This window comes from Sorex araneus, chromosome X (assembly GCF_027595985.1).
Source record: "Sorex araneus isolate mSorAra2 chromosome X, mSorAra2.pri, whole genome shotgun sequence".
Lineage (NCBI taxonomy): Eukaryota > Metazoa > Chordata > Mammalia > Eulipotyphla > Soricidae > Sorex > Sorex araneus.
In genome coordinates, this window is record NC_073313.1 from 150589110 (window position 1) to 150609008 (window position 19899).

At 38.4% G+C, this 19899-nt stretch overlaps 1 protein-coding gene across 3 annotated transcripts in view; it reads left to right on the top strand.

Moving 5' to 3' along the window:
* Positions 1–477: 477 nt before the first annotated feature.
* Positions 478–19899, top strand: part of SPRY3 (sprouty RTK signaling antagonist 3) — a 159353-nt gene continuing 139931 nt past the window's right edge. For all 3 annotated transcript variants that reach the window (XM_055122111.1, XM_055122110.1, XM_055122112.1), the window contains exons 1-2: positions 478–713; positions 8019–8062. The gene's annotated coding sequence lies outside the window, so the exon portion shown is untranslated. The remainder of the gene's footprint in view (positions 714–8018; positions 8063–19899) is intronic.

Below are 19899 nucleotides of genomic sequence, written 5' to 3' on the forward strand. Positions count from 1 at the left end.
GACCGAATCCAGGTCTGCAGCTGTAATCATGCCCCCTGTACTGTAGCTCCGGCCCCAAACCACCAATTTCTTGTAAGATAAGGCATTTGCTAGGCAGTGTGCTGTTTATTGTACACATAATATTTGGTTTAAATCATAATTTGGATAATGTTAAAGCACTCACAAGAGGGTTCTAGTCAAGTAAGGCATTGAATGAATGTTCTTTCACGTTTTCAGGGCAGTTAGTACTACAAATGAAGGTTTTTCTGGATTGAGTTTAGAACTGAAAGGGTTTTCTGTGCCTTTACTTGCCACTCCTGACTCCTGCTTGGCATCTTTGCTCAGAACGAGCAGACAAAAGGTAATAGCAGACAAAGGGTAATATCTGGGTAGAGAAAACCAGTGGATGTTAGAACAAGAAAGTCCAGCTGGAAATTGTTGCGACAGTTGGGCTGCACCTTCCATTCCACTGCTCAGCAAAGTGAAGCTTGTGGAAATAGGGGTAGCTGAAAGAGGGCACCAAGGCAGTGCCAGACCCGGAGTGGGGACGTTTGGTCGACTTTAAAACAATGTCGAGTAGGATCAGTCCTAATTTCAGCTCTTCCAGGTCTTCCCGAGAGCTGGGCCCAACTGGCCTCACGCTGATCTCTGCGCGGACTCTGTCGCGCAACTGGCACAAACCGTGACGACAGCCCTGCGGCAAGGCAGGAGTGGCCTTCTCTGCCAGGCTTAAGGTGAGTACCACCGCTTTCAGACCAAGCAGCCGACCCTGGGGCGGGGCAGGGTTGGGGGCCACCTCCGCTACTGCGTCACGTCTCACAGGGGCTCGCCGACTGACCCCTCGCTCCCACCCCGGGCGCCCTTTCCCCTGCTCGCCGGGCAGGACCCACCTGTGCTGGAGGTCGCGACTCCCAGCTCGCCAAAGCAAGAGAAAACGGAAGTAGGGAAGGCCTAGGGAGATAGATTCGCGCCCGCCTTTTGCGCCCCCTCCCCCAAACTGTCGGCCCCGGGCTCCCCTCCCCCACCCGTCGGGGTCGGGAGTCTGGAGGCCCCGCCCTACCCCTTCCGGCTGTGCTGCAGGGAACTCGCCCGCTGCGGGGCGTCCAAGAGTCTCAGATGTAAAGGCTTAGGTTGCTGCAGTGTAGCTAGTTGTCTTCAATAAACAACATTTAAGCTATAGGTGCTTAGGGAATACGGGGACCGATGACGTGGAAAGCCCAGGTGATCTTGCTCACCTTTTCAGTGCTCCTTCCAATCACTGATAATACTAAAGATAAAATATAAAACGAGGAAAAAGTGATGAGAAAAGGAGGAAATGAATTTTTGTTTCACCTTTTATATTTATCTTTTCACAACACCTAAGTGTTCACTCAGCGCTTCTATTTGTGATGCCTTATCGAGGTTTGCTGTAATTAAAAATTCTGTCATTATCCTTCCACGGCTATCTTAAAGTCCCATATCAATTCAGTTGATCAGCGGTAATCCAGGGTCCAGATACAGTACTAAGTACGAGTACTAGAGCCAGCCATTAGAAATACATAGTTTTATTAAAGTGATAACTATTATAAATAGCCCACAAGTGCTCTGAAACATAGTGTGCAACGGGAATCCAGGCCATAGGGGAAAATGGGTAGAAAGAGACAAAAAATGTAAAACATCAAACCAGGTAAATGTGAAACTGAAATATTGTATTTATTAGAGATGAAAACTATTTGGTCTAATCGTCAAAGGTTAATAATGAAAACAGCCTGTAGAAGTCAGAATCAGAAAATTCAACTCTACTTTTTCCCTGAAATTCTTCTGTCAGAGACTCTTCTACTGCTTACCATTTAGAAAATTACTCACTAATCTGACTCAGTTTAGATATCATCTCTGTGAATCCTTCCTGTCCCACAAGATAAATTTGTATATTCATTTTCCCTAAATCCAATATGCTTAACTAAACTAGAAGAGGCCTCAAATATACCACTTACCTTTCCTCATTATAATTTTGCCTTTGTGTTCTTGTTATCTTTAATGAATGAACAGTTTTTTTGAGAGTAGAAAACTTGTATTTTTCAAATTTGTTTTCCAAGTCCTTTGCAAAAAAGTTAACATATAGCATATGTGCCACAATTGTTTTTGGAAATTGTCTGGAGCCAGTGAATGTATATTTTTTTAAAAAAGCTATAACTAGGGTGTTAATTAATATACAGAGGAGGGGTCCCAAGCGATAGTACAGTGGGTAGGTCATTTGCATTGTATTAGGTCAACCTTGGCTCGATCCAAGCATCCCTGAGCAACACCAGGAGCATTTCCTGAGTGTAGATCCAGGAATAAGCTTTGAGCATTGCTGGGTGTGACCCAAAAGGCCAAAATAATAATAATAATAATAATAATAATAATAATATACAGAGGACTGTATGAATAAGGTGAGATTCTAGGAGAAGACTGGTATTCATTATTGTAATGAACATTACTGAGTCCCTTCTGTACATCATGTACTGTGTTAGGCTCTGGATATAAGGCTGTAAAGAAAACCAATACAGAGTCCATGCCTTTATGGAGTTTAAAGACCAAATATAAATTGGCCAGGAAAAGAGAAAAAATTGCAGACAGAAGGAATAGTGTGATCAAAGGTCTTGCCACAGGAAAGAGCATGACAACAGCAATTAAGCTGATTAAGCTCAATAAAGGTAAGGTGAAAACAGAAAATACCCAGAAAGAGGCAAGAGGTTGATAGATAAAGCTGGTTTAAGAGTCTGTAAAAGAAACCAGTTGCCTTGATAATAGTAACCAAAATCTATTAAACCTTCACAATATGCCCAAAACTGGGCAAAGTGTTTTTATAAAAAACACTATAAGTAATATTATTTATTCCTGGTTTAAAGATAAAGAAATGGGGCACAGAAACTTCAATGTATTTCACCAGGATGAGAGAGCACTTAAGATTCAGTGCTGAATTTCACATTAGATAATCTGTCTCCAGATACCAGGGAAGGAAGTATAATAAAAGCAAAAGTAAAAAGGACAAAGAACTCTTTCACAAAATATGCTTCTTTTCCTCTGATATTTGGGCCCTATGACAAACAATTCTAAAACATTCAAGAAACAATGCCCTCAACTCCAGGGTTTACTCTCCAGACAGGACTTTTCATGGACATTGGTGGGTATTGACAGTGTTAGTGAAGCCTTTGGTAGGTGAGCCCTTCAATTGGTAATGATCACAATATTTAAGTTTGATCATGATCATTCATTTTAGTGACTGAAGGTTACCAAAAACTGGAGATGTGATCCAGGTATAATTTGAGGAGAGTGATATGAAATATTAGATAATTACTAAATGAGTTGTTGAAACAAAAATTCATTTCCTTCTTTTCTCATCACTTCCTCATATTATATTTTATCTTTAAAATTTATGAGTATATCTCTTCATTCCTTCATTCTTATTTGCCTTTTATTGAATATAAAAATATAATTAAAATGAGAGTTTTAAGCAAACATAAATGCGTTTACTAGAAATTTACAAAGGATCAACCAAAACCAACTTGTATGTGACAAATATCCAAAAGGTTGAAACTGCTTATGTTCCCCTGTGACTGGTCACTTGAAAAGAAGGTTCTACCTGAAGTAAGATTGGTGTTATAAAATAAGGCCATGTTTCATGCCTATGTAATTTTTAAAAAATATATGTTTTTATTGAATCACCATGAGATACAATTACAAAACTTTCATGATCTGGTTTCAGTCATACAATGTTCTAATACCCATGCCTCCACCAGTGTATATTTCCTACCACCAGTATCTCCCATATCCCTCCTGCCACCCACTGCCTCCTTCCCCTATGACAGTCTCTCTCTCTCTCTCTCTCTCTCACTCTTTCTCTCTCTAATTCTCTTTCTTTCTCTCCTTTTGGCCATTATGATTTACAACACAGCTACTGAGATGCCATCATATTTGGTCCTTGAACCACTTTCAGAACACATCTCCCATCTAGAGCAATCCCTTCCAACCATCACGGTCATAATGGCCCATACTCTCTCCCAACTACCCTCTCCCCTAGCCCCTGGCCCCTGTTTCTACTGTCCTTGGATGTTCGTCGCATAGTAAGTTTTTTTTTTATATCCCACAAATGAGTGCAGTCATTATATGTCTGGCCTTCTCCTTCTGACTTATTTCAGCATGATACTGTCTATGCCCATCCATTTATAAGCTAATTTAATTACTTCATTTTTTCTAACAACTGTATAGTAAGCCACTGTGTAGATGTATACCATAGTTTCTTTAACCAGTCATCTGTTCTGAAGTGGTATTGTTGCATCATATGCAAGCTCAATCTCTAGCTTTTTGAGGAATGCCCATATTGTTTTCCAAAAAAGGCTGGACCAGTTGGCATTCCAATCAACAATGAATGAGAGTCACTTCCTCCCCTCATCTGCATCAACACTGGTTCTTCTTTTTGATTTGTGTCAGTCTCTGTGGTGTGAGATGATATCTCATTGTTGTTTTGATTTGCATCTCCATGATGATTAGTGATGTAGAGCACTTTTTCATGTGTCTTTGTCCATTTGTATTTCTTCTTCAGGAAGTTTCTGCTCATTCCTTCTTCCCATTTTTGATGCTGTCAAATTTTTTTTCTTGTGAAGTTCTACCATTGCCTTATATATCTTGGATATTAATTTTTTTGGATATTAATTCTTTATCTCATGAGTATTGAGTAAATATTTTTTCCCATTCTGTGGGCTGTCTCAGTATCTTGGTCAACATTTCTTTTGAAGTGCAGAAGCTTAGCTTAGTGTAGTCCCATTTGTTTATCTTCTTCCACTTTCTTGGTTCGCGATGTTTCATCCTTTTTTTTTTTGGTCACACCTGGCGATGCACAGGGGTTACTCCTGACTTTGCACTCAGGAATTACTCCTGGCGGTGCTCGGGTAACCATATGGGATGTTGGGAATTGAACCCGGGTCAGCTGCGTGAAAGGCAAGCACCCTACCTGCTGTACTATCACTCCAGTCCCTGCTATGTTTCATCTTTGAAGATGCCTATAGCTTCCATGTTATGGAGGGTTCTACCTATGTTTTCCTCCATGTACCTTATGGATTGAGGTTATTAATCCATTTTGATCTGACTTTTGTGCCTGGCGTTAAAGATCTGAATTCATTTTTTTTTGCATGGCCTACATAATTTGAATGATTAAATTAAAAGATCTTGTTTTGAGTCTATAAAGGAAAGGAAGAGAAAGAGAGAGGGAGAAAGGAGGGATAATGAAGAAAGAAAAGGAATCTATTATTTTTCACTTTCTAGTGAGAGAAAATGTATTTTCTATTCATTTGCATCTGCAAATTATGTTGGATTTTAAGTCTCATATGTTTAAACATAAACGTTGTTTTCTAGGAGTTGCATGAAGAGTAGTTATTTTCACATTTTGGTGGGTTTTTTTTGGGGGGGCATGGGCACACTTGGCAATGTCAGGGCTTACTTCTGGCTCTGCTCTCAGGGAATCACACCCAACAGGATTCAGGGGACAATATAGAGTGCTGGGGTTTAAAGCTGGGTCTGCCACTTGCAAGACAAGTGCCCTACCCACTACCACTTTGGTTTCTATTGTTTATACATTTTAGTATAGAAAGAGTAGATTAAATAAAGGTATAACAAAATGCTGTTAAGAAAGATATTCTCTAAGTTACTATCAAGTGAATGTTTCCTTCTCTGTATTTTATTCAGAATAGAAAAACCCTCCAGTATATTGTGTTAAATTGTTGGCCTCTTGGTTTCTTTTATTATGGCGTGTGTGTGTGTGTTTTTGTGTGTGTAAGAGAGATGGACAGACAGACACAGAGAATGAAGCAACTAACAATAATTGGCACAGAGTAGAAACCTGAATATTTGTTGAATGAGTGAATTACTGGCTGAATAAAAAGTAATAGGTGCAAATGTGCTGCAAAATAAGAAAAAATAATGATCATATCTGGGTCTTTTTATGTTTTAGCCACACTGTCCTTTGCGTTCCTAGAACACAACAGGCTTGTTCCTGCTTTGCTTCTAAAAATATAATCTGCTCATCTGTTTATCTCTGCCTGCACTGTTAATACACAAGGCTGAAGGCTAGCAATTTTTTTCTGCAAAGGATGAGATGGTAAATATTTTAGATTTTTTTTGAGCACATATAATCTCTTTCTTCGCTACCATCCAATTCTACATTTATAGAGAAAAAGCAGCCACAGACACTACTTAAATGATGAAAGTGGCTGTGTTGATAAAGATTCATTTATAAAAACAGACAGGAGGAAATATTTTGCCTGTGGTTTATTATTTGACAACTCCTATTCTAAACCAGATTACAAGCATACACCATTGTGGAAGAATGATATATGGGAAACATCATATTTGTCCCACATCCACATTTTGTTTTTTTATCAGCATCTATATGTACTTTCTGTACCTTTTTTTTCTTTCTGTACCTTTTAATCCTGCACAAAATCTTATGAATTGTTCAAAATTGTGATTCAGTGTATTTTAATTTCAAATTTTGATTTATCAAAATGTTAATTTAAAAACTACTAGTGAGAAAAATGTTTATAAAATAAAGGAAATTCAGAAAATAATAAAGATTCTTAATAAAACCTCTTAGTAAGTAATTAAAAGTGATTTTAGTGCTATTTAAATTTCTTAATTAGGGACTGGAGCAATAGCACAGCGGGTAGGGCGCTTACACGCAGCCGACCCGGGTTCGAAGCCCAGCATCCCATATGGTCCCTGGAGCACCGCTAGGAGTAATTCCTGAGTGCATGAGCCAGGAGTAACCCCTGTGCATTGCCGGGTGTGACCCAAAACCCAAATAATAATAATAATAATAATAAGAAGAAGAAGAAGAAGAAGAAGAAGAAGAAGAAGAAGTAAATAAATTTCTTAGTTAAATTAAAATTTTAAATTAAATTACAGTGAGATGCATACTTCAAAGTTGTTCATAATGGCTTTGTCATATAATATTCCATACCCGTTCTTCCCTTCAGCAGTGTACATTTCCCACCATCAGTGTTCCCAGTTTCCCTCCTGTCTCCTCCCCTGCTGCCTCTAGGCAGGCACTTTTCTTCTCTGTCTTGCTCTCTATTTCTCTGTCTCTCTGTCTTCCTCTCTCTCTTTCCTTTTGGGCATCATGGTTTGCAATACAGGTACTGAAAAGTTATGATATATATCATTTTACTTACTTTTGAGACTCAGTTCTTGTCCAGAGTGATCATTTCTGTTATTGTCATTAAAAGTCCTGGATTGTGTCATAGCAACAGTACAGCAGGTAACGTTCTTACCTTTGCATGTGACCAGCTGACCTTAGTTCTATCCTAGGTATCACATATGATTTCTGCCCCCCACCCCAGCACCACTAGGTACAATTCCTGAGTGCAGAACCCAGAGTAACCCCTGAGCATCTCTGGGGTGTGGCCCCCAATCAAACAAACAAACACAGGGGCTGGAGCAATAGCACAGCGGGTAGAGTGTTTGCCTTGCATGCGGCCTACCTGGGTTCGATTCCCAGCATCCCATATGGTCCCCTGAGCACTGCCAGGAGTAATTCCTCAGTGCAAAGCCAAGAATAATACCTGTGCATCGCCGGGTGTGACCCAAATAGCAAAACAAACAAACACAAAAACAACAACAAAAATGGAAATATCCTGGATATAGTGTTGGTCAAATTTGGTGAAACTGTCATTTCTGAACACAATTTTGCTATATGCTAAATAAATAAAGAAAGAAATATTAAAACTTTTCATAAATCACCTGTGCCAGGCAAAATTTTCTTTATCTATTGGTGGACAAAATTTAGTAAAATCTTCAAAATGTATTAGGTTGTATCTGAGGATATGAACAGGAAATTACTCATATGAGCACTTCTTGTTCTCAACAGAAAACAATTCTACAACGCATTTTGCACCAATAAACAGTGTATTTTGCACTAAAGAGGTATTTTATAAGTTTAAAGTGTTAAATGCTTACCTAGAACCAACTTAGGTAAAAGAGAAATATATATGGAAATAAACTGTTGCTATCTCACGATTTTTTAGGAGTAGAACGATGAAGATCTGGAAAGAATGAAAATCTAGAAAAGGTAAGAGTCTACTTCAATAATTCCCCACCTCTACTCTCTGTAGCTCCCCATCCCTATTTCACTCTATCCCCACCCCAAAGGTCTTGTTTCTCAACTTCAGGCAGCAAGAAATTTGATTACTTACATTTTCCTGAATATTCATCTTAGAGGTTCAGTGCTAAGTTGGTTTTTCTGTGAGCAGATGCTGAGATGGAGTTACAAGTATAGAGACCTGTTGTGGATAATAATTGGGAAGATAATTAGGAAGCACACACATAGGCAGTAAGAATTGTCAGACAATAGCACAGGTTTGATGATGGTTAAAGAGGAATGGGAGAAATAATGGGCAGGACATGCTTCAGATTGATCTTTGTTGTATGGAAATCTCAGCCAGTTCAATTTAGAAGTCTGTAGCAAAGATTGCTGATTAGAAGAATCCCATATCAGGCAGAAAAGGCCCTGTTATCCATCAGGTGCTCAGAAACTGGTAGAAGATGCCTGAGGTGGGAAAGATCTTGACTCAAATGATGCAAAAATCTTCCCAAAGTGCTACAACTCTAGGCTGTTGACTGACTTTACTCCTCAGGAAGGTTTTCTTCTGAAAGAAAATCAGAAAAAAAAATCTCCATGGCTACCAAAGGCCTATGTTCTCATACTGAAATATCTGAAAGAGGGATTCACTGGCCAAGTTTTAGTCTATTGCTGACTCATGACCAATCAGTTGTAGCTATGTCAGCAATGCCATATTACATTAAAAGACAGCTATCACGGGTATCAGCTGGTTGCAGTTACTGACAGATTCGCTGGGATATGAGAACATTGAGTGTGAAACAGTGCAGGGCAAACTGGGAGGGTTGGTTACGCTAATGTTAGTATTGGTGGATACGGCACTTAAAGCAATCCAACAGGACTACATACTGGATAAACAATTGTATTTTGTTGCATTATATGAAAAAATATGTTAGAGTAGTTTTGTTGAATTCTGAGACTCTGAAGTTTTTAGCATGATTCTTTTGAAGATATCAAAGGTCTCGTGCTTTATTTCTTTCCATGTTCAATGTCTTGTACATTTATACATCTGTCTCCCATCTAAAACAGTTCTATCACTAAAACCTCATTTGCTTTTCCTCTGTTGTCACTGTTACAGAGAAATGCTTCTTTCCTCTTCCTTTTGTTTCTACAAGGAAGATTATATCACATATAGCTTTCTAAGTGAAGATTATGTCACATATAGCTTTCCAGCAGGCTTAAAGTAGCAGTTTGCCTCACTGAGGCTTTTTAGTTTCATGCAATAGAAACTGAATCTTGCTGATTTAAGTAGACAAAATTTTAATAAAATTAAATCGTGAGTGGCACTAGACTTGCACTCCTGCTTTTACAAAAGTCATAGAAATCCATAAAATGGCAACAAAATAATTTGCAGGTATTGAGCAATGGTTAGCACATGACTAGTTCACAAGACAAGAAACATTCACAAAGTAAGCCCCAGATAACATAAGTTCTTTGCCTAGTGATTTCCTGACCCCAACCTAGAGATTTGAATTCCAAGTTAAGCCTTGAAGACTCACTGAACTGTGGAGGCAAAGATCAGAGTTCAGACTAGCTGAGCAGTTGAAATATATGGAGCAAGACATTAGTGAAGAAAAGCTATGTAAACTTGGAAAGAGAAAAATGTCTTTTGGTTTCAGCAAATCTTTCAGGGAAAGGGTTATACAATGTGTACTTCCTGGTTTAAAAGCTTACTAGTAAGCCAAATTCTCCTCATCCCAGTATGGTCAAAGATTCGTTTGGGCTTCAAAGGGCATTACTAATACTCCTTGGCCTAACTTACCTCTGGGACAGAGATTTGGGGTCTTGACTTCCTGAATGCCCCCAAATTCAGCAGGGGACACTCATTATAGCCCATCTCATCCCACTGCATCTAGCTGCCTGACAGAGGCCTCTCCCATAGAGCAGGGTTCTCCACACTTTGACTCTCATCAGTCAAGGGCCACACCTAAAGTGCAGGTACGTGATCCCCACTCTGAAGTCAGCTGCTCCAAAGTATAAGAACACTCCTTCCAATTTTGAGGCAGTTGATATGCATTTATATTGTCTCCACTTAAAACTAAGATTTCTCTTATTATAGTTTGATAATATTGTTATCATTAGAATTAATACTAAGCAAGATTATGACAGTGACAGAAAATATCTAGAATATAGCTCTAGTAAAGCCCTTTTCTCACTCTACTCAATTGCAATATATTAAGAGCCAATTTTATGGAGGCTATTGCTATGGCATACATGGTAGAGCATGCCTTGCATGTGAGACCTTGGAGTTCATACCCTACTTCTGCTGACTATCCCAAGTACCATTGGGTGTGGTACTCATAAAGAAAAACAAAGAAAAATAAATCCATGAACAAAGAGGATTTTGTGTCTGGAAAAAATTATCATCTCTATTGAAAGATATTTTTTAACTGATATTACTTTGTGAAGACATGTATAATAGAATTAATTCTTAAATATTACTAAGGAAGACAGCCTTTCAACACTGCCATGAGGTGCTAGGGAGAAACTATGACACTATGGCTCCCCTTATTCATCAGTCGTTATTAATAGCTTACTCAGGAATATTTTGTGACCTTCCGCATAATAATCTTCTAAAGCAGAGAAGTAACAACGAGGATCTCTGTCAGCTGTGTGAGAAACTGGAAAAATTAATTCTTCATTCATGGATGGATAGCTGGGAAGAACTCCACAGTATCATTATAAAAAACAATCCTAGGCAGTTACTCTTAATCACTGACAAATTTTGGTTACTTTAGTAACCAAATCTTAAAATCTTCATTAACCACTTCAAAAAATTATGTTGAAGTTATATTGATTTACAAAAGTTTAAGTATCTATATTTTTATCTATATTTTTAGAATTAAATATTGCCACATTGGGCTGGAGAGATAGTGCAGCGGGTAGGGTGTTCGCCTTGCATGCAGCCTACCCATGTTTGATTCCTCCGCCCCTCTCGGAGAGCCCAGCAAGCTACCGAGAGTATCTCGCCCGCGTAGCAGAGCCTGGCAAGCTACCCGTGGTGTATTCGATATGTCAAAAAACAGTAACAAGAAGTCTCACAATGGAGACGTTACTGGTGCCCGCTCGAGCAAATCGATAAGCAATGGGATGACACTGACAGTGACAGAATGAAATGTTGCCACACTACACTAACCACTGTTCCTCCAGTAATCCTCCACCATGGTCAGTGGACACCTTCAGACCATCCTGCCTAATCTTGGCATCTCTTCGTGTTGTGCTCAGAGTCTACTGATTCGTTTTCATTGATGTTTTCTATTTCATTTATTTGTTTCTTTCTGTACTGAATACGAGTGAAATAATTTAGAACTTATCTTTCTCCTTTTAATTATTTTACTTAACATGACACCCTCCAGTTCCATTAGTTTTGGAGTAAAAGGTGATACTTCATTTTCTCTTATAACCAGGTAATATTCCATTGTGAATATATACCACACCTTCTTTAGCTATCCATATGTTACAGGGCTCTTATGTCTTATTCCAAATCCAGGCTAACACAAACGTGATGCAATAAACATAGGTATGTAAATACATTTTCTTTTTATATTTCTTTTTTTTGCTTTTTGGGGTCACACCCAGCGATGCTCAGGGATCACTCCTGGCTCTGCACTCAGGAATTACCCCTGGCCGTGCTCAGGGGACCATATGGGATGCTGGGAATCGAACCCTGGTTGGCCGCGTGCAAGGAAAACGCCCTACGTACTATCACTCCAGCCCCGCAAATACATTTTCATATCAGTGTTTTTGTATTCTTTGGCTGATATCTAGGCTGATATTATTGGAAGATATCAGTATTGCTCCATTTCAATTTTTTTATTATTTTAAATTTTATTTCATTTGTTTTTATTTAGACACCATGAGTTACAAAGTTATTTACAATAGGGTTTCAGGCAGTGTTCCAGTCCTCAGTTCCATCACCCTTTGATTCCATATATCCACCAATGACCGCAGGTTACCTTTCATCCACCAACTTGACACCTTGAGGAATACATTTTATTTATTTATTTATTTATTTACTTATTTATTCATTTAATTTAATTTTTTTACGATCAATGAGCTTTTTATTTTTATTTTTTAATTAATTAATTTTTAATTAGTGAATTACCGTGAGGGTACAGTTACAGATTTATACATTTTCGTGCTCCTGTTTCCCTCATACAATGTTTGAGAACCCATCCATTCACCAGTGCCCATTCTCCACTACCAATAAACCAACCATCCCTCCCACCTCCCAATCCCTTATCCCCCCACACCACCCTGCCTCTGTGGCAGGGTATTCCATTTTGTTCTCTCTCTAATTGGGTGTTATAGTTTGTAATAGGGGTGTTGAGTGGCCATTGTGTTCAGTCTCTAGTCTACTCTCAGCACGCATCTCCCTTCCCCTGCATGGCCTCCAAGCACATTTTACTTGGTGTTCCCTTCTCTATCTGAGCTGCCCTCTCCCCAGAATGTGAGGCCAGCTTCCAAGCCATGGAATCAACCTCCTGCTACTTATTTCTACTATTCTTGGGTGTTAGTCTCCTACTCTGTTATTTTATATTCCACGGATTAGTGCAATCTTTTTATGTCTGTCTCTCTCTTTCTGACTTATTTCACTTAGCATGATACTTTCCATGTTGATCCACTTATACGCAAAGTTCATGACTTCATCTTTTCTAACAGCTGCATAGTATTCCATTGTATAGATGTACCAAAGTTTCTTTAACCAGTCATCTGTTCTTGGGCACTCAGGGTTTTTCCAGATTCTGGCTATTGTAAACAGTGCTGCGATGAACATATAAGTGCAGATGTCATTTCAACTATACTTTTTTGCTTCTCTGGGATATTCCCAACAGTGGTATTGCTGGGTCAAATGGAAGATCAATTTCTAAATTTTTGAGAAGCATCCATATTGTATACCAAAGGGGCTAAACCAGTTGGCATTCCCACCAGCAGTGGAGAAGGGTCCCTTTCTCCCCACATCCTCTCCAGCAGCGGTTGCTTTGGTTCATTTGGATGTGTGCCAGTCTCTGTGGTGTGAGGTGGTATCTCATGGTTGTTTTAATCTGCATCTCCCTGATGATTAGTGATGTAGAGCTCTTTTTCATGTGCCTTTTGGCCATTGGTATCTCTTCCTTGGAAAAGTTTCTGTTCATTTCTTCGGCCCATTTTCTGATGGGGTTGGATGTTTTCTTCTTGTATAGTTCAACCAGTGCTTATATATCCTTGATATCAACCCCTTATCTGATGGGTGAATATCCTTTCCCATTCTGTAGATTGCCTTTGTATTCTGGTCACTGTATCTGTTGTGGTGCAGAAGCTTTGTAGTTTAATATAGTCCCATTTGTTTATCTCTATTTCCACTTGGTAGGCCAGTTGCATGTCATATTTGAAGATACCTTTATCTTCAATATCGTGGAGGGTTTTGCAGACCTTGTCTTCAATTTCCTTATGGTTTGTGGTCTGATGTTGAGGTCTTTAATCCATTTTGATCTGACTTTTGTGCTTGGTGTCAGGTCGAGGTGTAAGCCCATTCTTTTGCTTGTGGTCGTCCAGTTAAAACAGCATGGTATGGAACAAAGGCAGAGTCACAAACCAATGGAACAGGGTGGAATATCCCTACACACAACCCCAAATGTATGATCATATAATCTTTGATAAGGGAGCAAGAAATGTGAAGTGGAGCAAGGAGAGCCTCTTTAACAAATGGTGAGGAATGCATTTTATTTTATTTATTTTTTAACTACTGAGTCACAGTGAGGGTACAATTACAGATTCACATCTTTTCGTGCTTGTTTTCCCTCATATAATGTTTGAGAGCCCATCCATCCACCAGTGTCCATTCTCCACCAGCAATGAACACAGTATTCCTCCCACCCCCCAATCCCATCCCCCCACCGCACCCGCCTCTGTGGAAGGGCATTCCAATTTGTTCTCTCTCTCTCCTTTTGGGTGTTGTGGTTTGCAGTGGGATATTGAGTGGCCATCATGTTCAGTCTGTAGTCTTCTTTCAGCACGCATCTTCCTTCCAGTGCGGGATCGCCAATCACATTTTACTTGGTGTTCCCGTCTCTATCTGGGATGACTTTCCCCCAGTGTGTGAGGCCAGCTTCCAAGCTACGGAATTAACCTGGTATTATATACTACTATTCTTGGGTATTAGTCTCCAAATCTGTTATTTTATATTCCACATATGAGTGCAATCTTTCTATGTCTGTCCCTCTCTTTCTGGCTCATTTCACTTAGCATGATACTTTCCATGTTGATCCACTTATATGCAAAGTTCATGACTTCATCCTTTCTAACAGCTGCATAGTATTCCATTGTATAGATGTACCAAAGTTTCTTTAACCAGTCATCTGTTCTCGGGCACTCGGGTTTTTTCCAGATTCTGGCTATTGTAAACAGTGCTGCGATGAACATATAAGTGCAGATGTCATTTTGACTATACTTTTTTGTTTCTCTGGGATATATTCCCAGCAGTTGTATTGCTGGGTCAAATGGAAGATCAATTTCTAATTTTTTGAGAAGTGTCCATATTGTTTTCCAATATGTTGGACCAATTGGCATTCCCACCAGCAGTGAAGGAGGGTCCCTTTCTCCCCACATCCTCTCCAACAGCAGTTGCTTTTGTTCTTTTGGATGTGTGCCATTCTCTGTGGTGTGAGGTGGTATCTCATGGTTGTTTTGATTTGCATCTCCCTGATGATTAGTGATGTAGAGCATTTTTTCATGTACCTTTTAGCTATTTGTATCTCTTCCTTGGAAAAGTTTTTGTTCATTTCTTTGCCCCATTTTCTGATGGGGTTGGATGATTTCTTCTTGTAGAGTTCAACCAGTGCTTTAAATACCCTTGATATCAACCCTTTATCGGATGGATATTGGGTGAATATCCTTTCCCATTCTGTAGATTGCCTTTGTATTCTGGTCACTGTGTCTTTTGCTGTGCAGAAGCTTTTTAGTTTAATATAGTCCCATTTGTTTATCTCTATTTCTACTTGATTGCTTAGTTTCGTGTCATCTTTGAAGATACCTTTAGCTTCAACATCGTGGAGGGTTTTGCCGACCTTGTCTTCAATGTACCTTATGGATTGTAGTCTGATGTTGAGGTCTTTAATCCATTTTGATCTAATTTTTGTGCATGGTGTCAGGTCGAGGCCTAAGCCCATTATTTTGCATGTGGTTGTCCAGTTATGCCAGCACCATTTGTTGAAGAGGCTTTCCTTGCTCCACTACACATTTCTTGCCCCCTTATCAAAGATTAGATGAACATATGTTTGGGTGTGTGTGTAGGGATATTCCACTCTGTTCCATTGGTCTGAGGCTCTGCCTTTGTTCCAGTACCATGCTGTTTTGATCATTACCACTTTGTAGTAAAGTTTAAGGTTGGGGAGGGTGATGCCTCCCATCATCTTTTCCCCAAGAATTGCTTTAGCTATCCGTGGACATTTATTGTTCCTTATGAATTTCAGGATTGCTTGATCCATTTCTTTGAAGAATGTCATGGGTATCCTTATAGGGATAACGTTTAATTTGTATAATGCTTTGGGGAGTATTGCCATTTTGACAATGTTGATTCTCCCTAATCATGAGCAGGGGATATGTTTCCATTTCCTCATGTCCTCTTTTATTTCATGGAGCAGTGTTTTATAGTTTTCTTTATAGAGGTCCTTTACTTCTTTAGTTAAGCTGATTCCATGGTATTTAATGTTCTGGGGCACGATTGTGAACAGGATTGCTTTTTTCATGTCCTTTTTTTCTGTCTCATTGTTTGCATATAGGAAGTCCATGGATTTTTTGTGTATTGATTTTATAGCCTGCAACTTTACTGTACAGGTCAATTGTTTCTAAGAATTTCTTAGTAGAGCTTTTAGGCTTCCCTAGATATAATATCATATCGTCTGCAAATAGTGAGAGTTTGATTTCTTCCTTTCCTATCTGAATGCCCTTAATATCTTTTTCTTGCCTAATGGCTATTGCTAGTACTTCCAGTACTATATTGAAAAGAAGTGTTGAGAGTGGTCATCCTTGTCTTGTCCCCGATCTTAGAGGAAAGTTCCTTAGTTTTTCCCCATTGATGATAATGCTTTCCATAGGTTCGTGGTAGATGGCTTTGACTATCTTGAGGAAAGCTCCTCCAAAACCCATTTTGGTGAGAGTTTTTTTTATCATGAATAGATGTTGGAGCTTGTCAAATGCTTTCTCTGCATCTATTGATATGATCATATGGTTTTATCTTCACTTTTGTTGATATGATGGATTATGTTGATTGATTTCCAAATGTTAAACCATCCTTGCATCCTCGGGATGAATCCCACTTGGTCATGGTGGATGAGTTGTTGGATTCTATTTGCTAATATTTTGTTGAGGATCTTCACATCAGTGTTCATCAGGGATATTGGTCTATAGTTTTCTTTGGTAGTGGTGTCTTTGTTTGCTTTTGGTATTTGTGAGATATGTGCCACACAGAAACTGTTCGGGAGGGTTCCTGTCTTTTCAATTTCCTACAACCCAAAAAGAAATAATACACATTCTTTTCCAGTGCACATAGAACATTTTTCAAAATAGACCACGTTCTGGGTTGCAAACAATACCTTAATAGAATCGGGAAGATAGAAATTGTATCATCTATCTTCTCAGACCATGATGCACTGAAGATGGAAGTTAATCACATACAGACGCGGAGAACCAAATTAAACACCTGGAAATCAAACAACTCACTGTTGAACAATGAGTGGGTCACGAAGTAAATCAAGGAAGAAATAAAAAAATACCTCAAAACAAATGAGAATGAAGACACAAGCTACCAGAACCTATGGGTCACAGCTAAAGCTATGTTAAGAGGAAAATTTATAGCTCTGCAAGCTTTCCTCAGGAAGGAAGAAAGCGCCTATATAGATAGCTTGACTTCACAGCTCAAGATCTTAGAAGAGTACCAGCAAAAGTAATCCAAACTAGATCGAAGGAAAGAAATAATAATACTTAGAGCAGAAATTAATTATATGGAAACCCAAAAAACAATCCGAAAGATTCAATGAAACAAAAAGCTGGTTCTTCGAGAAAATATATAACATTGATAAACCACTAGAAAGACTCACAGAGAGAGAGAGAACCCTAATAAACCGAATCAGAAATGAAAAGGGGGACATCACAACAGAAACCAAGGAGATTCAAAAGATCATCAGAGACTATTTTGAAAGTTTGTATGCCACAAAACAAGAGAACCTAAAAGAAATGGACGAATTCCTTGATTCCTACAATCTCCCAAGACTGAACCAAGAAGACTTGGAATACCTGAATAGGCCCATAAATATCAAGGAAATTGAAACTGTAATAAAAATTCTCCCCAAAAACAAAAGCCCAGGTCCAGACGGATTCACTGGCAAATTCTTCCAAACATGTAAAGAAGACTTGTTGCCAGTTCTCCTCAAGCTTTTTGAGGAATACATTTTAAAATATAATTATTAGAGCTTGGGCCTCATGCTTTCAGTTGTGTTGCATCTTGTTTGGATGTATTTTAGATATATACAGAGAACTCATTTAAAAATTACTTTTATTTATTTATTTATTTGCTTTTTGGTTCACACCCGGCAATGCTTAGGGGTTACTCCTGGCTCTTCACTTAGGAATTACTCCTGGCGGTGCTTGGGGGACAATATGGGATTCCGGGAATTGAACCTGGGTTGGCCGCGTGCAACAAAAATGCCTTACCCTCTGTACTATCACTCTGGCCCTTTATTTATTTATTTTTAATCACTCTGAGATAGAGCATTACAAAGCTGTCCATGATTGGGTTTTAGTCATACAATTTTCCAACACCCATCCCAGTGTAATTTCCCAGCACCAATGTCCCCAGTTTCCTTCCCACTCCCCTGATCACCCCCACCCCAGCCTGCCTCTATGGCAGGCATCTCTCTTTCTCTTTCATTTTAGGCATTATGGTTTGCAATACAGGTGCTGCTAGTTTATCATGTATATCCCTTTACCTACTTTCACCACTCAATTCTTGTCCAAAGTGATCATTTCCAACTATTGTTGTCATACTAGACTCTCCTCTATATTAACTACCCTCCATCCCCTACACATTTGTGGTAATTTCCAACCATTGCCCCATAATCCTGGCCCCTGTCTTCTCTGGACTTGGATATCAGTCTCATCTTGTACACCACAGGTGAACCTAAAGTCTCTGTTCTTTGCTCCCATCCTACTTCTAGATCACCTGTTATTGCTCTCTCTTCATTTCTCTCCTTCCTTGACATTATTGTTTCTGTAATAGAGAGCCAATGCTTTGTCCATCTTTGATCTCTTCCATTTCAGGATATGGAGAAGTCGTCATTTTTCTATCTGCTGTTACAAAAATGTGGACCCAAGAATTTGTGTTGAATATGCTCTCATTTTTCTAACAATGGACTTACTGGGATATATGGTAATACTATTAATAACCATCAGAAAAACTGCCCCACTCACTCCTATAATTGCACCATTATCCATCTTATTAGCATTGTATATACTTATGGTTATACTTTCTGCACATATTTGCAGACACTTGTTCTTTTCTTTTCTTTCTTTTACATAATAACCACCCTGATTGGAGTAAAGTAGTATCATATTGTGGTTTGGATTTGCTGTTCTCTAAGGACTAATGATGCTGATACATTTTGTGTACTTATTGGCCATTTGATATAATATATGGAGAGATTTCTGTTCAGATAATTTGCCAGTATTAAAATTGTTGTCTTCTGTTTTATTACTGAGTTATATTTTTTACGTATTCTGTATTTAAAGCCTTGTAGATGTATAATTGCAAAGATTTTCTCCCTCTGTGAGTATGCTTTCACTGTTTTTGTCCTTGAAGCACAAAATTTAATTTATTTTTTCTCTTGTTGTTTGCATATTACAGTCTTAACCAAAGTCATGAAGGTTTATACCCATATTTTCTTCAAAGAATTTAATTTTAGCGCTAACATCTTTTATTCGTTTTGAGTTGACTTTTGCATAAGGCATGATATAAGTAGGGTTTTTACTTAAAGTTTTTGTTTCATGACTTTTTTATATTCTGTTTTAATTTCATACTAGAAAGGTCTAATTTTTTATCTCAATGTGGCCAAAAATGTAATTAACACTTTTTGGAATCCAAAGCTTTGTGATCATTCTACTTTCATCAGAAATCAGAACTGGCATTTCAGACTTTTACTAAACATTTTTATTTGTGTATAACAAAATAAAGAATTCATTATTTATAGTACTTCAGTTATAGTCACAAAGTAATAACACCTGTTAGCCACAAATTAGGTCATGAAATAGGACGTTGCTAGCACCCCAGGAATCTTTTCTGTAAATATCCAATATACTGAATTTTATACATACATAATTTTGTCTTTTTTGAATTTTATATAAATGAAATAGCTATTTACTTATTTTGTCATCATTCTCTAAATATTTTAATGAATTTAATCTTTAATATTTCACTAGTTATTTCATCTTTATTGCTATATGGAGTTAAATTGTGATCATATCACAGTTTATTTATTCATTCCACTTTCAATGGGCATTAAAGTTAGTTCCAGTTGGGACTACAAAGTGTAGTCCTGCTGTGAACACTTGTTCATATCTTTTTTAGCATGTGCATTTGTCTTAGATACATAGAATAGAATTGTCGGACTATAGAATATGAGTATGGTCAAATTTAGTAGATACTATTAAATTGTTTTCCAAAGTTGCCTTGCTAGGAGATGTCTGTCTTTTTACTCAAGATCTACTCCCTTACTACTTTTTCCCACTAGGTTCTAGAGGAAAAACCAGGTACCAGC